Below are 15794 nucleotides of genomic sequence, written 5' to 3' on the forward strand. Positions count from 1 at the left end.
GGAGGGGTGGGTGCAGAGTCCTCCCAGCAGTGCCCAGAGACAGGAGGTGTGGGTGCCTTTCACTCCCAGCAGTGCCCAGACATAGGAGGGGTGGGTGCAGAGTCCTCCCAGCAGTGCCCAGAGACAGGAGGGGTGGGTGCCTATCACTCCCAGCAGTGCCCAGACATAGGAGGGGTGGGTGCAGAGTCCCCCCAGCAGTGCTCAGACACAGGAGGGGTGGGTGCAGAGTCCCCCCAGCAGTGCCCAGACATAGGAGGGGTGGGTGCCTATCACTCCCAGCAGTGCCCAGACATAGGAGGGGTGGGTGCCTATCACTCCCAGCAGTGCCCAGACACAGGAGGGGTGGGTGCCTATCACTCCCAGCAGTGCCAAGACATAGGAGGGGTGGGTGCAGAGTCCTCCCAGCAGTGCCCAGACACAGGAGCGGTGGGTGCCTATCACTCCCAGCAGTGCCCAGACATAGGAGGGGTGGGTGCCTATCACTCCCAGCAGTGCCCAGACATAGGAGTGGTGGGTGCAGAGTCCTCCCAGCAGTGCCCAGACATAGGAGGGGTGGGTTCCTATCACTCCCAGCAGTGCCCAGACATAGGAGGGGTGGGTGCCTATCACTCCCAGCAGTGCCCAGACATAGGAGGGGTGGGTGCAGAGTTCTCCCAGCAGTGTCCAGACACAGGAGGGGTGGGTGCCTATCACTCCCAGCAGTGCCCAGACATAGGAGAGGTGGGTGCAGAGTCCTCCCAGCAGTGCCCAGACACAGGAGGGGTGGGTGCAGAGTCCCCCCAACAGTGCCCAGACATAGGAGGGTTGGGTGCCTATCACTCCCAGCAGTGCCCAGACATAGGAGGGGTGGGTGCCTATGACTCCCAGCAGTGCCCAGACACAGGAGGGGTGGGTGCCTATCACTCCCAGCAGTGCCCAGACATAGGAGGGGGTGGGTGCAGAGTCCTCCCAGCAGTGCCCAGACACAGGAGCGGTGGGTGCCTATCACTCCCAGCAGTGCCCAGACATAGGAGGGGTGGGTGCCTATCACTCCCAGCAGTGCCCAGACATAGGAGTGGTGGGTGCAGAGTCCTCCCAGCAGTGCCCAGACATAGGAAGGGTGGGTGCCTATCACTCCCAGCAGTGCCCAGACATAGGACGGGTGGGTGCCTATCACTCCCAGCAGTGCCCAGACATAGGAGGGGTGGGTGCAGAGTCCTCCCAGCAGTGCCCAGACACAGGAGGGGTGGGTGCCTATCACTCCCAGCAGTGCCCAGACATAGGAGAGGTGGGTGCAGAGTCCTCCCAGCAGTGCCCAGACACAGGAGGGGTGGGTGCCTATCACTCCCAGCAGTGCCCAGACATAGGAGGGGTGGGTGCAGAGTCCTCCCAGCAGTGCCCAGACACAGGAGGGGTGGGTGCCTATCACTCCCAGCAGTGCTCAGACATTGGAGGGGTGGGTGCAGAGTCCTCCCAGCAGTGCCCAGACATAGGAGGGGTGGGTGCAGAGTCCTCCCAGCAGTGCCCAGACACAGGAGGGGTGGGTGCCTATCACTCCCAGCAGTGCCCAGACATAGGAGGGGTGGGTGCAGAGTCCCCCCAGCAGTGCCCAGACACAGGAGGGGTGGGTGCAGAGTCCTCCCAGCAGTGCCCAGAGACAGGAGGGGTGGGTGCCTATCACTCCCAGCAGTGCCCAGACATAGGAGGGGTGGGTGCCTATCACTCCCAGCAGTGCCCAGACATAGGAGGGGTGGGTGCAGAGTCCTCCCAGCAGTGCCAAGACACAGGAGGGGTGGGTGCCTATCACTCCCAGCAGTGCCCAGACATAGGATGGGTGGGTGCAGAGTCCTCCCAGCAGTGCCCAGACATAGGAGGGGTGGGTGCAGAGTCCTCCCAGCAGTGCCCAGACACAGGAGGGGTGGGTGCCTATCACTCCCAGCAGTGCCCAGACATAGGAGGGGTGGGTGCAGAGTCCCCCCAGCAGTGCCCAGACACAGGAGGGGTGGGTGCAGAGTCCTCCCAGCAGTGCCCAGAGACAGGAGGTGTGGGTGCCTTTCACTCCCAGCAGTGCCCAGACATAGGAGGAGTGGGTGCAGAGTCCTCCCAGCAGTGCCCAGAGACAGGAGGGGTGGGTGCCTATCACTCCCAGCAGTGCCCAGACATAGGAGGGGTGGGTGCAGAGTCCCCCCAGCAGTGCCCAGACACAGGAGGGGTGGGTGCAGAGTCCCCCCAGCAGTGCCCAGACATAGGAGGGGTGGGTGCCTATCACTCCCAGCAGTGCCCAGACATAGGAGGGGTGGGTGCCTATCACTCCCAGCAGTGCCCAGACACAGGAGGGGTGGGTGCCTATCACTCCCAGCAGTGCCAAGACATAGGAGGGGTGGGTGCAGAGTCCTCCCAGCAGTGCCCAGACACAGGAGCGGTGGGTGCCTATCACTCCCAGCAGTGCCCAGACATAGGAGGGGTGGGTGCCTATCACTCCCAGCAGTGCCCAGACATAGGAGTGGTGGGTGCAGAGTCCTCCCAGCAGTGCCCAGACATAGGAGGGGTGGGTTCCTATCACTCCCAGCAGTGCCCAGACATAGGAGGGGTGGGTGCCTATCACTCCCAGCAGTGCCCAGACATAGGAGGGGTGGGTGCAGAGTTCTCCCAGCAGTGTCCAGACAGGAGGGGTGGGTGCCTAACACTCCCAGCAGTGCCCAGACATAGGAGAGGTGGGTGCAGAGTCCTCCCAGCAGTGCCCAGACAGAGGAGGGGTGGGTGCCTATCACTCCCAGCAGTGCCCAGACATAGAAGGGGTGGGTGCAGAGTCCTCGCAGCAGTGCCTAGACATAGGAGGGGTGGGTGCAGAGTCCTCCCAGCAGTGCCCAGACACAGGAGGGGTGGGTGCCTATCACTCCCAGCAGTGCCCAGACATAGGAGGGGTGGGTGCCTATCACTCCCAGCAGTGCCCAGACATAGGAGGGGTGGGTGCCTATCACTCCCAGCAGTGCCTAGACATAGGAGTGGTGGGTGCATAGTCCTCCCAGCAATGCCCAGACATAGGAGGGGTGGGTGCAGAGTCCTCCCAGCAGTGCCCAGACACAGGAGCGGTGGGTGCCTATCACTCCCAGCAGTGCCCAGACATAGGAGGGGTGGGTGCCTATCACTCCCAGCAGTGCCGAGACATAGGAGTGGAGGGTGCAGAGTCCTCCCAGCAGTGCCCAGACATAGGAGGGCTGGGTGCCTATCACTCCCAGCAGTGCCCAGACATAGGACGGGTGGGTGCCTATCACTCCCAGCAGTGCCCAGACATAGGAGGGGTGGGTGCAGAGTCCTCCCAGCAGTGCCCAGACACAGGATGGGTGGGTGCCTATCACTCCCAGCAGTGCCCAGACATAGAAGAGGTGGGTGCAGAGTCCTCCCAGCAGTGCCCAGACACAGGAGGGGTGGGTGCCTATCACTCCCAGCAGTGCCCAGACATAGGAGGGGTGGGTGCAGAGTCCTCCCAGCAGTGCCCAGACACAGGAGGGGTGGGTGCCTATCACTCCCAGCAGTGCCCAGACATAGGAGGGGTGGGTGCAGAGTCCTCCCAGCAGTGCCCAGACATAGGAGGGGTGGGTGCAGAGTCCTCCCAGCAGTGCCCAGACACAGGAGGGGTGGGTGCCTTTCACTCCCAGCAGTGCCCAGACATAGGAGGGGTGGGTGCAGAGTCCCCCCAGCAGTGCCCAGACACAGGAGGGGTGGGTGCAGAGTTCTTCCAGCAGTGCCCAGAGACAGGAGGGGTGGGTGCCTATCACTCCCAGCAGTGCCCAGACATAGGAGGGGTGGGTGCCTATCACTCCCAGCAGTGCCCAGACATAGGAGGGGTGGGTGCAGAGTCCTCCCAGCAGTGCCCAGACACAGGAGGGGTGGGTGCCTATCACTCCCAGCAGTGCCCAGACATAGGAGGGGTGGCTGCAGAGTCCTCCCAGCAGTGCCCAGACACAGGAGGGGTGGGTGCCTATCACTCCCAGCAGTGCCCAGACATAGGAGGGGTGGGTGCAGAGTCCTCCCAGCAGTGCCCAGACATATGAGGGGTGGGTGCAGAGTCCTCCCAGCAGTGCCCAGACACAGGAGGGGTGGGTGCCTATCACTCCCAGCAGTGCCCAGACATAGGAGGGGTGGGTGCAGAGTCCCCCCAGCAGTGCCCAGACATAGGAGGGGTGGGTGCAGAGTCCTCCCAGCAGTGCCTGGAGACAGGAGGTGTGGGTGCCTATCACTCCCAGCAGTGCCCAGACATAGGAGGGGTGGGTGCAGAGTCCTCCCAGCAGTGCCCAGAGACAGGAGCGGTGGGTGCCTATCACTCCCATCAGTGCCCAGACATAGGAGGGGTGGGTGCAGAGTCCCCCAGCAGTGCCCAGACACAGGAGGGGTGGGTGCAGAGTCCCCACAGCAGTGCCCAGACATAGGAGGGGTGGGTGCCTATCACTCCCAGCAGTGCCCAGACATAGGAGGGGTGGGTGCCTATCACTCCCAGCAGTGCCCAGACACAGGAGGGGTGGGTGCCTATCACTCCCAGCAGTGCCCAGACATAGGAGGGGTGGGTGCAGAGTCCTCCCAGCAGTGCCCAGACACAGGAGCGGTGGGTGCCTATCACTCCCAGCAGTGACCAGACATAGGAGGGGTGGGTGCCTATCACTCCCAGCAGTGCCCAGACATAGGACTGGTGGGTGCAGTGTCCTCCCAGCAGTGCCCAGACATAGGAGGGGTGGGTGCCTATCACTCCCAGCAGTGCCCAGACACAGGAGGGGTGGGTGCCTATCACTCCCAGCAGTGCCCAGACATAGGAGAGGTGGGTGCAGAGTCCTCCCAGCAGTGCCCAGACACAGGAGGGGTGGGTGCCTATCACTCCCAGCAGTGCCCAGACATAGGAGGGGTGGGTGCAGAGTCCTCGCAGCAGTGCCCAGACATAGGAGGGGTGGGTGCAGAGTCCTCCCAGCAGTGCCCAGACACAGGAGGGGTGGGTGCCTATCACTCCCAGCAGTGCCCAGACATAGGAGGGGTGGGTGCCTATCACTCCCAGTAGTGCCCAGACATAGGAGGGGTGGGTGCCTATCACTCCCAGCAGTGCCTAGACATAGGAGTGGTGGGTGCATAGTCCTCCCAGCAGTGCCCAGACATAGGAGGGGTGGGTGCAGAGTCCTCCCAGCAGTGCCCAGACACAGGAGCGGTGGGTGCCTATCACTCCCAGCAGTGCCCAGACATAGGAGGGGTGGGTGCCTATCACTCCCAGCAGTGCCCAGACATAGGAGGGGTGGGTGCCTATCACTCCCAGCAGTGCCCAGACATAGGAGTGGAGGGTGCAGAGTCCTCCCAGCAGTGCCCAGACATAGGAGGGCTGGGTGCCTATCACTCCCAGCAGTGCCCAGACATAGGACGGGTGGGTGCCTATCACTCCCAGCAGTGCCCAGACATAGGAGGGGTGGGTGCAGAGTCCTCCCAGCAGTGCCCAGACACAGGATGGGTGGGTGCCTATCACTCCCAGCAGTGCCCAGACATAGGAGAGGTGGGTGCAGAGTACTCCCAGCAGTGCCCAGACACAGGAGGGGTGGGTGCCTATCACTCCCAGCAGTGCCCAGACATAGGAGGGGTGGGTGCAGAGTCCTCCCAGCAGTGCCCAGACACAGGAGGGGTGGGTGCCTATCACTCCCAGCAGTGCCCAGACATAGGAGGGGTGGGTGCAGAGTCCTCCCAGCAGTGCCCAGACATAGGAGGGGTGGGTGCAGAGTCCTCCCAGCAGTGCCCAGACACAGGAGGGGTGGGTGCCTTTCACTCCCAGCAGTGCCCAGACATAGGAGGGGTGGGTGCAGAGTCCCCCCAGCAGTGCCCAGACACAGGAGGGGTGGGTGCAGAGTCCTTCCAGCAGTGCCCAGAGACAGGAGGGGTGGGTGCCTATCACTCCCAGCAGTGCCCAGACATAGGAGGGGTGGGTGCCTATCACTCCCAGCAGTGCCCAGACATAGGAGGGGTGGGTGCAGAGTCCTCCCAGCAGTGCCCAGACACAGGAGGGGTGGGTGCCTATCACTCCCAGCAGTGCCCAGACATAGGAGGGGTGGCTGCAGAGTCCTCCCAGCAGTGCCCAGACACAGGAGGGGTGGGTGCCTATCACTCCCAGCAGTGCCCAGACATAGGAGGGGTGGGTGCAGAGTCCTCCCAGCAGTGCCCAGACATAGGAGGGGTGGGTGCAGAGTCCTCCCAGCAGTGCCCAGACACAGGAGGGGTGGGTGCCTATCACTCCCAGCAGTGCCCAGACATAGGAGGGGTGGGTGCAGAGTCCCCCCAGCAGTGCCCAGACACAGGAGGGGTGGGTGCAGAGTCCTCCCAGCAGTGCCTGGAGACAGGAGGTGTGGGTGCCTATCACTCCCAGCAGTGCCCAGACATAGGAGGGGTGGGTGCAGAGCCCTCCCAGCAGTGCCCAGAGACAGGAGCGGTGGGTGCCTATCACTCCCATCAGTGCCCAGACATAGGAGGGGTGGGTGCAGAGTCCCCCCAGCAGTGCCCAGACACAGGAGGGGTGGGTGCAGAGTCCCCCCAGCAGTGCCCAGACATAGGAGGGGTGGGTGCCTATCACTCCCAGCAGTGCCCAGACATAGGAGGGGTGGGTGCCTATCACTCCCAGCAGTGCCCAGACACAGGAGGGGTGGGTGCCTATTACTCCCAGCAGTGCCCAGACATAGGAGGGGTGGGTGCAGAGTCCTCCCAGCAGTGCCCAGACACAGGAGCGGTGGGTGCCTATCACTCCCAGCAGTGACCAGACATAGGAGGGGTGGGTGCCTATCACTCCCAGCAGTGCCCAGACATAGGACTGGTGGGTGCAGTGTCCTCCCAGCAGTGCCCAGACATAGGAGGGGTGGGTGCCTATCACTCCCAGCAGTGCCCAGACATAGGAGGGGTGGGTGCCTATCACTCCCAGCAGTGCCCAGACATAGGAGGGGTGGGTGCAGAGTCCTCCCAGCAGTGCCCAGACACAGGAGGGGTGGGTGCCTATCACTCCCAGCAGTGCCCAGACATAGGAGAGGTGGGTGCAGAGTCCTCGCAGCAGTGCCCAGACACAGGAGGGGTGGGTGCCTATCACTCCCAGCAGTGCCCAGACACAGGAGGGGTGGGTGCCTATCACTCCCAGCAGTGCCCAGACATAGGAGGGGTGGGTGCAGAGTCCTCCCAGCAGTGCCCATACACAGGAGGGGTGGGTGCCTATCACTCCCAGCAGTGCCCAGACATAGGAGTGGTGGGTGCCTATCACTCCCAGCAGTGCACAGACATAGGAGGGGTGGGTGCAGAGTCCCCCCAGCAGTGCCCAGACATAGGAGGGGTGGGTGCAGAGTCCTCCCAGCAGTGCCCAGACATAGAAGGGGTGGGTGCAGAGTCCTCCCAGCAGTGCCCAGACACAGGAGGGGTGGGTGCCTATCACTCCCAGCAGTGCCCAGACATAGGAGGGGTGGGTGCAGAGTCCTCCCAGCAGTGCCCAGACGTAGGAGGGGTGGGTGCAGAGTCCTCCCAGCAGTGCCCACACACAGGAGGGGTGGGTGCAGAGTCCTCCCAGCAGTGCCCAGACACAGGAGGGGTGGGTGCCTATCACTCCCAGCAGTGCCCAGACATAGGAGGGGTGGGTGCCTATCACTCCCAGCAGTGCCCAGACACAGGAGGGGTGGGTGCCTATCACTCCCAGCAGTGCCAAGACATAGGAGGGGTGGGTGCAGAGTCCTCCCAGCAGTGCCCAGACACAGGAGCGGTGGGTGCCTATCACTCCCAGCAGTGCCCAGACATAGGAGGGGTGGGTGCCTATCACTCCCAGCAGTGCTCAGACATAGGAGTGGTGGGTGCAGAGTCCTCCCAGCAGTGCCCAGACATAGGAGGGGTGGGTTCCTATCACTCCCAGCAGTGCCCAGACATAGGAGGGGTGGGTGCCTATCACTCCCAGCAGTGCCCAGACATAGGAGGGGTGGGTGCAGAGTTCTCCCAGCAGTGTCCAGACACAGGAGGGGTGGGTGCCTATCACTCCCAGCAGTGCCCAGACATAGGAGAGGTGGGTGCAGAGTCCTCCCAGCAGTGCCCAGACACAGGAGGGGTGGGTGCAGAGTCCCCCCAACAGTGCCCAGACATAGGAGGGTTGGGTGCCTATCACTCCCAGCAGTGCCCAGACATAGGAGGGGTGGGTGCCTATGACTCCCAGCAGTGCCCAGACACAGGAGGGGTGGGTGCCTATCACTCCCAGCAGTGCCCAGACATAGGAGGGGGTGGGTGCAGAGTCCTCCCAGCAGTGCCCAGACACAGGAGCGGTGGGTGCCTATCACTCCCAGCAGTGCCCAGACATAGGAGGGGTGGGTGCCTATCACTCCCAGCAGTGCCCAGACATAGGAGTGGTGGGTGCAGAGTCCTCCCAGCAGTGCCCAGACATAGGAAGGGTGGGTGCCTATCACTCCCAGCAGTGCCCAGACATAGGACGGGTGGGTGCCTATCACTCCCAGCAGTGCCCAGACATAGGAGGGGTGGGTGCAGAGTCCTCCCAGCAGTGCCCAGACACAGGAGGGGTGGGTGCCTATCACTCCCAGCAGTGCCCAGACATAGGAGAGGTGGGTGCAGAGTCCTCCCAGCAGTGCCCAGACACAGGAGGGGTGGGTGCCTATCACTCCCAGCAGTGCCCAGACATAGGAGGGGTGGGTGCAGAGTCCTCCCAGCAGTGCCCAGACACAGGAGGGGTGGGTGCCTATCACTCCCAGCAGTGCTCAGACATAGGAGGGGTGGGTGCAGAGTCCTCCCAGCAGTGCCCAGACATAGGAGGGGTGGGTGCAGAGTCCTCCCAGCAGTGCCCAGACACAGGAGGGGTGGGTGCCTATCACTCCCAGCAGTGCCCAGACATAGGAGGGGTGGGTGCAGAGTCCCCCCAGCAGTGCCCAGACACAGGAGGGGTGGGTGCAGAGTCCTCCCAGCAGTGCCCAGAGACAGGAGGGGTGGGTGCCTATCACTCCCAGCAGTGCCCAGACATAGGAGGGGTGGGTGCCTATCACTCCCAGCAGTGCCCAGACATAGGAGGGGTGGGTGCAGAGTCCTCCCAGCAGTGCCAAGACACAGGAGGGGTGGGTGCCTATCACTCCCAGCAGTGCCCAGACATAGGATGGGTGGGTGCAGAGTCCTCCCAGCAGTGCCCAGACATAGGAAGGGTGGGTGCAGAGTCCTCCCAGCAGTGCCCAGACACAGGAGGGGTGGGTGCCTATCACTCCCAGCAGTGCCCAGACATAGGAGGGGTGGGTGCAGAGTCCCCCCAGCAGTGCCCAGACACAGGAGGGGTGGGTGCAGAGTCCTCCCAGCAGTGCCCAGAGACAGGAGGTGTGGGTGCCTTTCACTCCCAGCAGTGCCCAGACATAGGAGGAGTGGGTGCAGAGTCCTCCCAGCAGTGCCCAGAGACAGGAGGGGTGGGTGCCTATCACTCCCAGCAGTGCCCAGACATAGGAGGGGTGGGTGCAGAGTCCCCCCAGCAGTGCCCAGACACAGGAGGGGTGGGTGCAGAGTCCCCCCAGCAGTGCCCAGACATAGGAGGGGTGGGTGCCTATCACTCCCAGCAGTGCCCAGACATAGGAGGGGTGGGTGCCTATCACTCCCAGCAGTGCCCAGACACAGGAGGGGTGGGTGCCTATCACTCCCAGCAGTGCCAAGACATAGGAGGGGTGGGTGCAGAGTCCTCCCAGCAGTGCCCAGACACAGGAGCGGTGGGTGCCTATCACTCCCAGCAGTGCCCAGACATAGGAGGGGTGGGTGCCTATCACTCCCAGCAGTGCCCAGACATAGGAGTGGTGGGTGCAGAGTCCTCCCAGCAGTGCCCAGACATAGGAGGGGTGGGTTCCTATCACTCCCAGCAGTGCCCAGACATAGGAGGGGTGGGTGCCTATCACTCCCAGCAGTGCCCAGACATAGGAGGGGTGGGTGCAGAGTTCTCCCAGCAGTGTCCAGACAGGAGGGGTGGGTGCCTATCACTCCCAGCAGTGCCCAGACATAGGAGAGGTGGGTGCAGAGTCCTCCCAGCAGTGCCCAGACAGAGGAGGGGTGGGTGCCTATCACTCCCAGCAGTGCCCAGACATAGAAGGGGTGGGTGCAGAGTCCTCGCAGCAGTGCCTAGACATAGGAGGGGTGGGTGCAGAGTCCTCCCAGCAGTGCCCAGACACAGGAGGGGTGGGTGCCTATCACTCCCAGCAGTGCCCAGACATAGGAGGGGTGGGTGCCTATCACTCCCAGCAGTGCCCAGACATAGGAGGGGTGGGTGCCTATCACTCCCAGCAGTGCCTAGACATAGGAGTGGTGGGTGCATAGTCCTCCCAGCAATGCCCAGACATAGGAGGGGTGGGTGCAGAGTCCTCCCAGCAGTGCCCAGACACAGGAGCGGTGGGTGCCTATCACTCCCAGCAGTGCCCAGACATAGGAGGGGTGGGTGCCTATCACTCCCAGCAGTGCCGAGACATAGGAGTGGAGGGTGCAGAGTCCTCCCAGCAGTGCCCAGACATAGGAGGGCTGGGTGCCTATCACTCCCAGCAGTGCCCAGACATAGGACGGGTGGGTGCCTATCACTCCCAGCAGTGCCCAGACATAGGAGGGGTGGGTGCAGAGTCCTCCCAGCAGTGCCCAGACACAGGATGGGTGGGTGCCTATCACTCCCAGCAGTGCCCAGACATAGAAGAGGTGGGTGCAGAGTCCTCCCAGCAGTGCCCAGACACAGGAGGGGTGGGTGCCTATCACTCCCAGCAGTGCCCAGACATAGGAGGGGTGGGTGCAGAGTCCTCCCAGCAGTGCCCAGACACAGGAGGGGTGGGTGCCTATCACTCCCAGCAGTGCCCAGACATAGGAGGGGTGGGTGCAGAGTCCTCCCAGCAGTGCCCAGACATAGGAGGGGTGGGTGCAGAGTCCTCCCAGCAGTGCCCAGACACAGGAGGGGTGGGTGCCTTTCACTCCCAGCAGTGCCCAGACATAGGAGGGGTGGGTGCAGAGTCCCCCCAGCAGTGCCCAGACACAGGAGGGGTGGGTGCAGAGTTCTTCCAGCAGTGCCCAGAGACAGGAGGGGTGGGTGCCTATCACTCCCAGCAGTGCCCAGACATAGGAGGGGTGGGTGCCTATCACTCCCAGCAGTGCACAGACATAGGAGGGGTGGGTGCAGAGTCCTCCCAGCAGTGCCCAGACACAGGAGGGGTGGGTGCCTATCACTCCCAGCAGTGCCCAGACATAGGAGGGGTGGCTGCAGAGTCCTCCCAGCAGTGCCCAGACACAGGAGGGGTGGGTGCCTATCACTCCCAGCAGTGCCCAGACATAGGAGGGGTGGGTGCAGAGTCCTCCCAGCAGTGCCCAGACATAGGAGGGGTGGGTGCAGAGTCCTCCCAGCAGTGCCCAGACACAGGAGGGGTGGGTGCCTATCACTCCCAGCAGTGCCCAGACATAGGAGGGGTGGGTGCAGAGTCCCCCCAGCAGTGCCCAGACATAGGAGGGGTGGGTGCAGAGTCCTCCCAGCAGTGCCTGGAGACAGGAGGTGTGGGTGCCTATCACTCCCAGCAGTGCCCAGACATAGGAGGGGTGGGTGCAGAGTCCTCCCAGCAGTGCCCAGAGACAGGAGCGGTGGGTGCCTATCACTCCCATCAGTGCCCAGACATAGGAGGGGTGGGTGCAGAGTCCCCCAGCAGTGCCCAGACACAGGAGGGGTGGGTGCAGAGTCCCCACAGCAGTGCCCAGACATAGGAGGGGTGGGTGCCTATCACTCCCAGCAGTGCCCAGACATAGGAGGGGTGGGTGCCTATCACTCCCAGCAGTGCCCAGACACAGGAGGGGTGGGTGCCTATCACTCCCAGCAGTGCCCAGACATAGGAGGGGTGGGTGCAGAGTCCTCCCAGCAGTGCCCAGACACAGGAGCGGTGGGTGCCTATCACTCCCAGCAGTGACCAGACATAGGAGGGGTGGGTGCCTATCACTCCCAGCAGTGCCCAGACATAGGACTGGTGGGTGCAGTGTCCTCCCAGCAGTGCCCAGACATAGGAGGGGTGGGTGCCTATCACTCCCAGCAGTGCCCAGACACAGGAGGGGTGGGTGCCTATCACTCCCAGCAGTGCCCAGACATAGGAGAGGTGGGTGCAGAGTCCTCCCAGCAGTGCCCAGACACAGGAGGGGTGGGTGCCTATCACTCCCAGCAGTGCCCAGACATAGGAGGGGTGGGTGCAGAGTCCTCGCAGCAGTGCCCAGACATAGGAGGGGTGGGTGCAGAGTCCTCCCAGCAGTGCCCAGACACAGGAGGGGTGGGTGCCTATCACTCCCAGCAGTGCCCAGACATAGGAGGGGTGGGTGCCTATCACTCCCAGTAGTGCCCAGACATAGGAGGGGTGGGTGCCTATCACTCCCAGCAGTGCCTAGACATAGGAGTGGTGGGTGCATAGTCCTCCCAGCAGTGCCCAGACATAGGAGGGGTGGGTGCAGAGTCCTCCCAGCAGTGCCCAGACACAGGAGCGGTGGGTGCCTATCACTCCCAGCAGTGCCCAGACATAGGAGGGGTGGGTGCCTATCACTCCCAGCAGTGCCCAGACATAGGAGGGGTGGGTGCCTATCACTCCCAGCAGTGCCCAGACATAGGAGTGGAGGGTGCAGAGTCCTCCCAGCAGTGCCCAGACATAGGAGGGCTGGGTGCCTATCACTCCCAGCAGTGCCCAGACATAGGACGGGTGGGTGCCTATCACTCCCAGCAGTGCCCAGACATAGGAGGGGTGGGTGCAGAGTCCTCCCAGCAGTGCCCAGACACAGGATGGGTGGGTGCCTATCACTCCCAGCAGTGCCCAGACATAGGAGAGGTGGGTGCAGAGTACTCCCAGCAGTGCCCAGACACAGGAGGGGTGGGTGCCTATCACTCCCAGCAGTGCCCAGACATAGGAGGGGTGGGTGCAGAGTCCTCCCAGCAGTGCCCAGACACAGGAGGGGTGGGTGCCTATCACTCCCAGCAGTGCCCAGACATAGGAGGGGTGGGTGCAGAGTCCTCCCAGCAGTGCCCAGACATAGGAGGGGTGGGTGCAGAGTCCTCCCAGCAGTGCCCAGACACAGGAGGGGTGGGTGCCTTTCACTCCCAGCAGTGCCCAGACATAGGAGGGGTGGGTGCAGAGTCCCCCCAGCAGTGCCCAGACACAGGAGGGGTGGGTGCAGAGTCCTTCCAGCAGTGCCCAGAGACAGGAGGGGTGGGTGCCTATCACTCCCAGCAGTGCCCAGACATAGGAGGGGTGGGTGCCTATCACTCCCAGCAGTGCCCAGACATAGGAGGGGTGGGTGCAGAGTCCTCCCAGCAGTGCCCAGACACAGGAGGGGTGGGTGCCTATCACTCCCAGCAGTGCCCAGACATAGGAGGGGTGGCTGCAGAGTCCTCCCAGCAGTGCCCAGACACAGGAGGGGTGGGTGCCTATCACTCCCAGCAGTGCCCAGACATAGGAGGGGTGGGTGCAGAGTCCTCCCAGCAGTGCCCAGACATAGGAGGGGTGGGTGCAGAGTCCTCCCAGCAGTGCCCAGACACAGGAGGGGTGGGTGCCTATCACTCCCAGCAGTGCCCAGACATAGGAGGGGTGGGTGCAGAGTCCCCCCAGCAGTGCCCAGACACAGGAGGGGTGGGTGCAGAGTCCTCCCAGCAGTGCCTGGAGACAGGAGGTGTGGGTGCCTATCACTCCCAGCAGTGCCCAGACATAGGAGGGGTGGGTGCAGAGCCCTCCCAGCAGTGCCCAGAGACAGGAGCGGTGGGTGCCTATCACTCCCATCAGTGCCCAGACATAGGAGGGGTGGGTGCAGAGTCCCCCCAGCAGTGCCCAGACACAGGAGGGGTGGGTGCAGAGTCCCCCCAGCAGTGCCCAGACATAGGAGGGGTGGGTGCCTATCACTCCCAGCAGTGCCCAGACATAGGAGGGGTGGGTGCCTATCACTCCCAGCAGTGCCCAGACACAGGAGGGGTGGGTGCCTATTACTCCCAGCAGTGCCCAGACATAGGAGGGGTGGGTGCAGAGTCCTCCCAGCAGTGCCCAGACACAGGAGCGGTGGGTGCCTATCACTCCCAGCAGTGACCAGACATAGGAGGGGTGGGTGCCTATCACTCCCAGCAGTGCCCAGACATAGGACTGGTGGGTGCAGTGTCCTCCCAGCAGTGCCCAGACATAGGAGGGGTGGGTGCCTATCACTCCCAGCAGTGCCCAGACATAGGAGGGGTGGGTGCCTATCACTCCCAGCAGTGCCCAGACATAGGAGGGGTGGGTGCAGAGTCCTCCCAGCAGTGCCCAGACACAGGAGGGGTGGGTGCCTATCACTCCCAGCAGTGCCCAGACATAGGAGAGGTGGGTGCAGAGTCCTCGCAGCAGTGCCCAGACACAGGAGGGGTGGGTGCCTATCACTCCCAGCAGTGCCCAGACACAGGAGGGGTGGGTGCCTATCACTCCCAGCAGTGCCCAGACATAGGAGGGGTGGGTGCAGAGTCCTCCCAGCAGTGCCCATACACAGGAGGGGTGGGTGCCTATCACTCCCAGCAGTGCCCAGACATAGGAGTGGTGGGTGCAGAGTCCTCCCAGCAGTGCCCAGACATAGGAGGGGTGGGTGCAGAGTCCTCCCAGCAGTGACCAGACACAGGACGGGTGGGTGCCTATCACTCCCAGCAGTGCACAGACATAGGAGGGGTGGGTGCAGAGTCCCCCCAGCAGTGCCCAGACATAGGAGGGGTGGGTGCAGAGTCCTCCCAGCAGTGCCCAGACATAGAAGGGGTGGGTGCAGAGTCCTCCCAGCAGTGCCCAGACACAGGAGGGGTGGGTGCCTATCACTCCCAGCAGTGCCCAGACATAGGAGGGGTGGGTGCAGAGTCCTCCCAGCAGTGCCCAGACGTAGGAGGGGTGGGTGCAGAGTCCTCCCAGCAGTGCCCACACACAGGAGGGGTGGGTGCCTATCACTCCCAGCAGTGCCCAGACATAGGAGGGGTGGGTGCAGAGTCCCCCCAAGCAGTGCCCAGACACAGGAGGGGTGGGTGCAGAGTACTCCCAGCAGTGCCCAGACACAGGAGGGGTGGGTGCCTATCACTCCCAGCAGTGGCCAGACATAGGAGGGGTGGGTGCAGAGTCCTCCCAGCAGTACCTAGACACAGGAGGGGTGGGTGCCTATCACTCCCAGCAGTGCCCAGACATAGGAGGGGTGGGTGCAGAGTCCTCCCAGCAGTGCCCAGACATAGGAGGGGTGGGTGCAGAGTCCTCTCAGCAGTGCCCAGACACAGGAGGGGTGGGTGCCTATCACTCCCAGCAGTGCCCAGACATAGGAGGGGTGGGTGCCTATCACTCCCAGCAGTGCCCAGACATGGGAGTGGTGGGTGGCTATCACTCCCAGCAGTGCCCAGACATAGGAGGGGTGGGTGCCTATCACTCCCAGCAGTGCCCAGACATAGGAGGGGTGGGTGCAAAGTCCTCCCAGCAGTGCCCAGACATAGGAGGGGTGGGTGCCTATCAATCCCAGCAGTGCCCAGACATAGGAGGGGTGGGTGCCTATCACTCCCATCAGTGCCCAGACATAGGAGGGGTGGGTGCAGAGTCCTCCCAGCAGTGCCCAGACACAGGAGGGGTGGGTGCCTATCACTCCCAGCAGTGCCCAGACATAGGAGGGGTGGGTGCAGAGTCCTCCCAGCAGTGCCCAGACACAGGAGGGGTGGGTGCCTATCACTCCCAGCAGTGCCCAGACATGGGAGGGGTGGGTGCAGAGTCCTCCCAGCAGTGCCCAGACACAGGAGGGGTGGGTGCCTATCACTCCCAGCAGTGCCCAGACATAGGAGG

Source organism: Triturus cristatus, chromosome 1_1 (genome assembly GCF_964204655.1).
Source record: "Triturus cristatus chromosome 1_1, aTriCri1.1, whole genome shotgun sequence".
Taxonomy (NCBI): domain Eukaryota; kingdom Metazoa; phylum Chordata; class Amphibia; order Caudata; family Salamandridae; genus Triturus; species Triturus cristatus.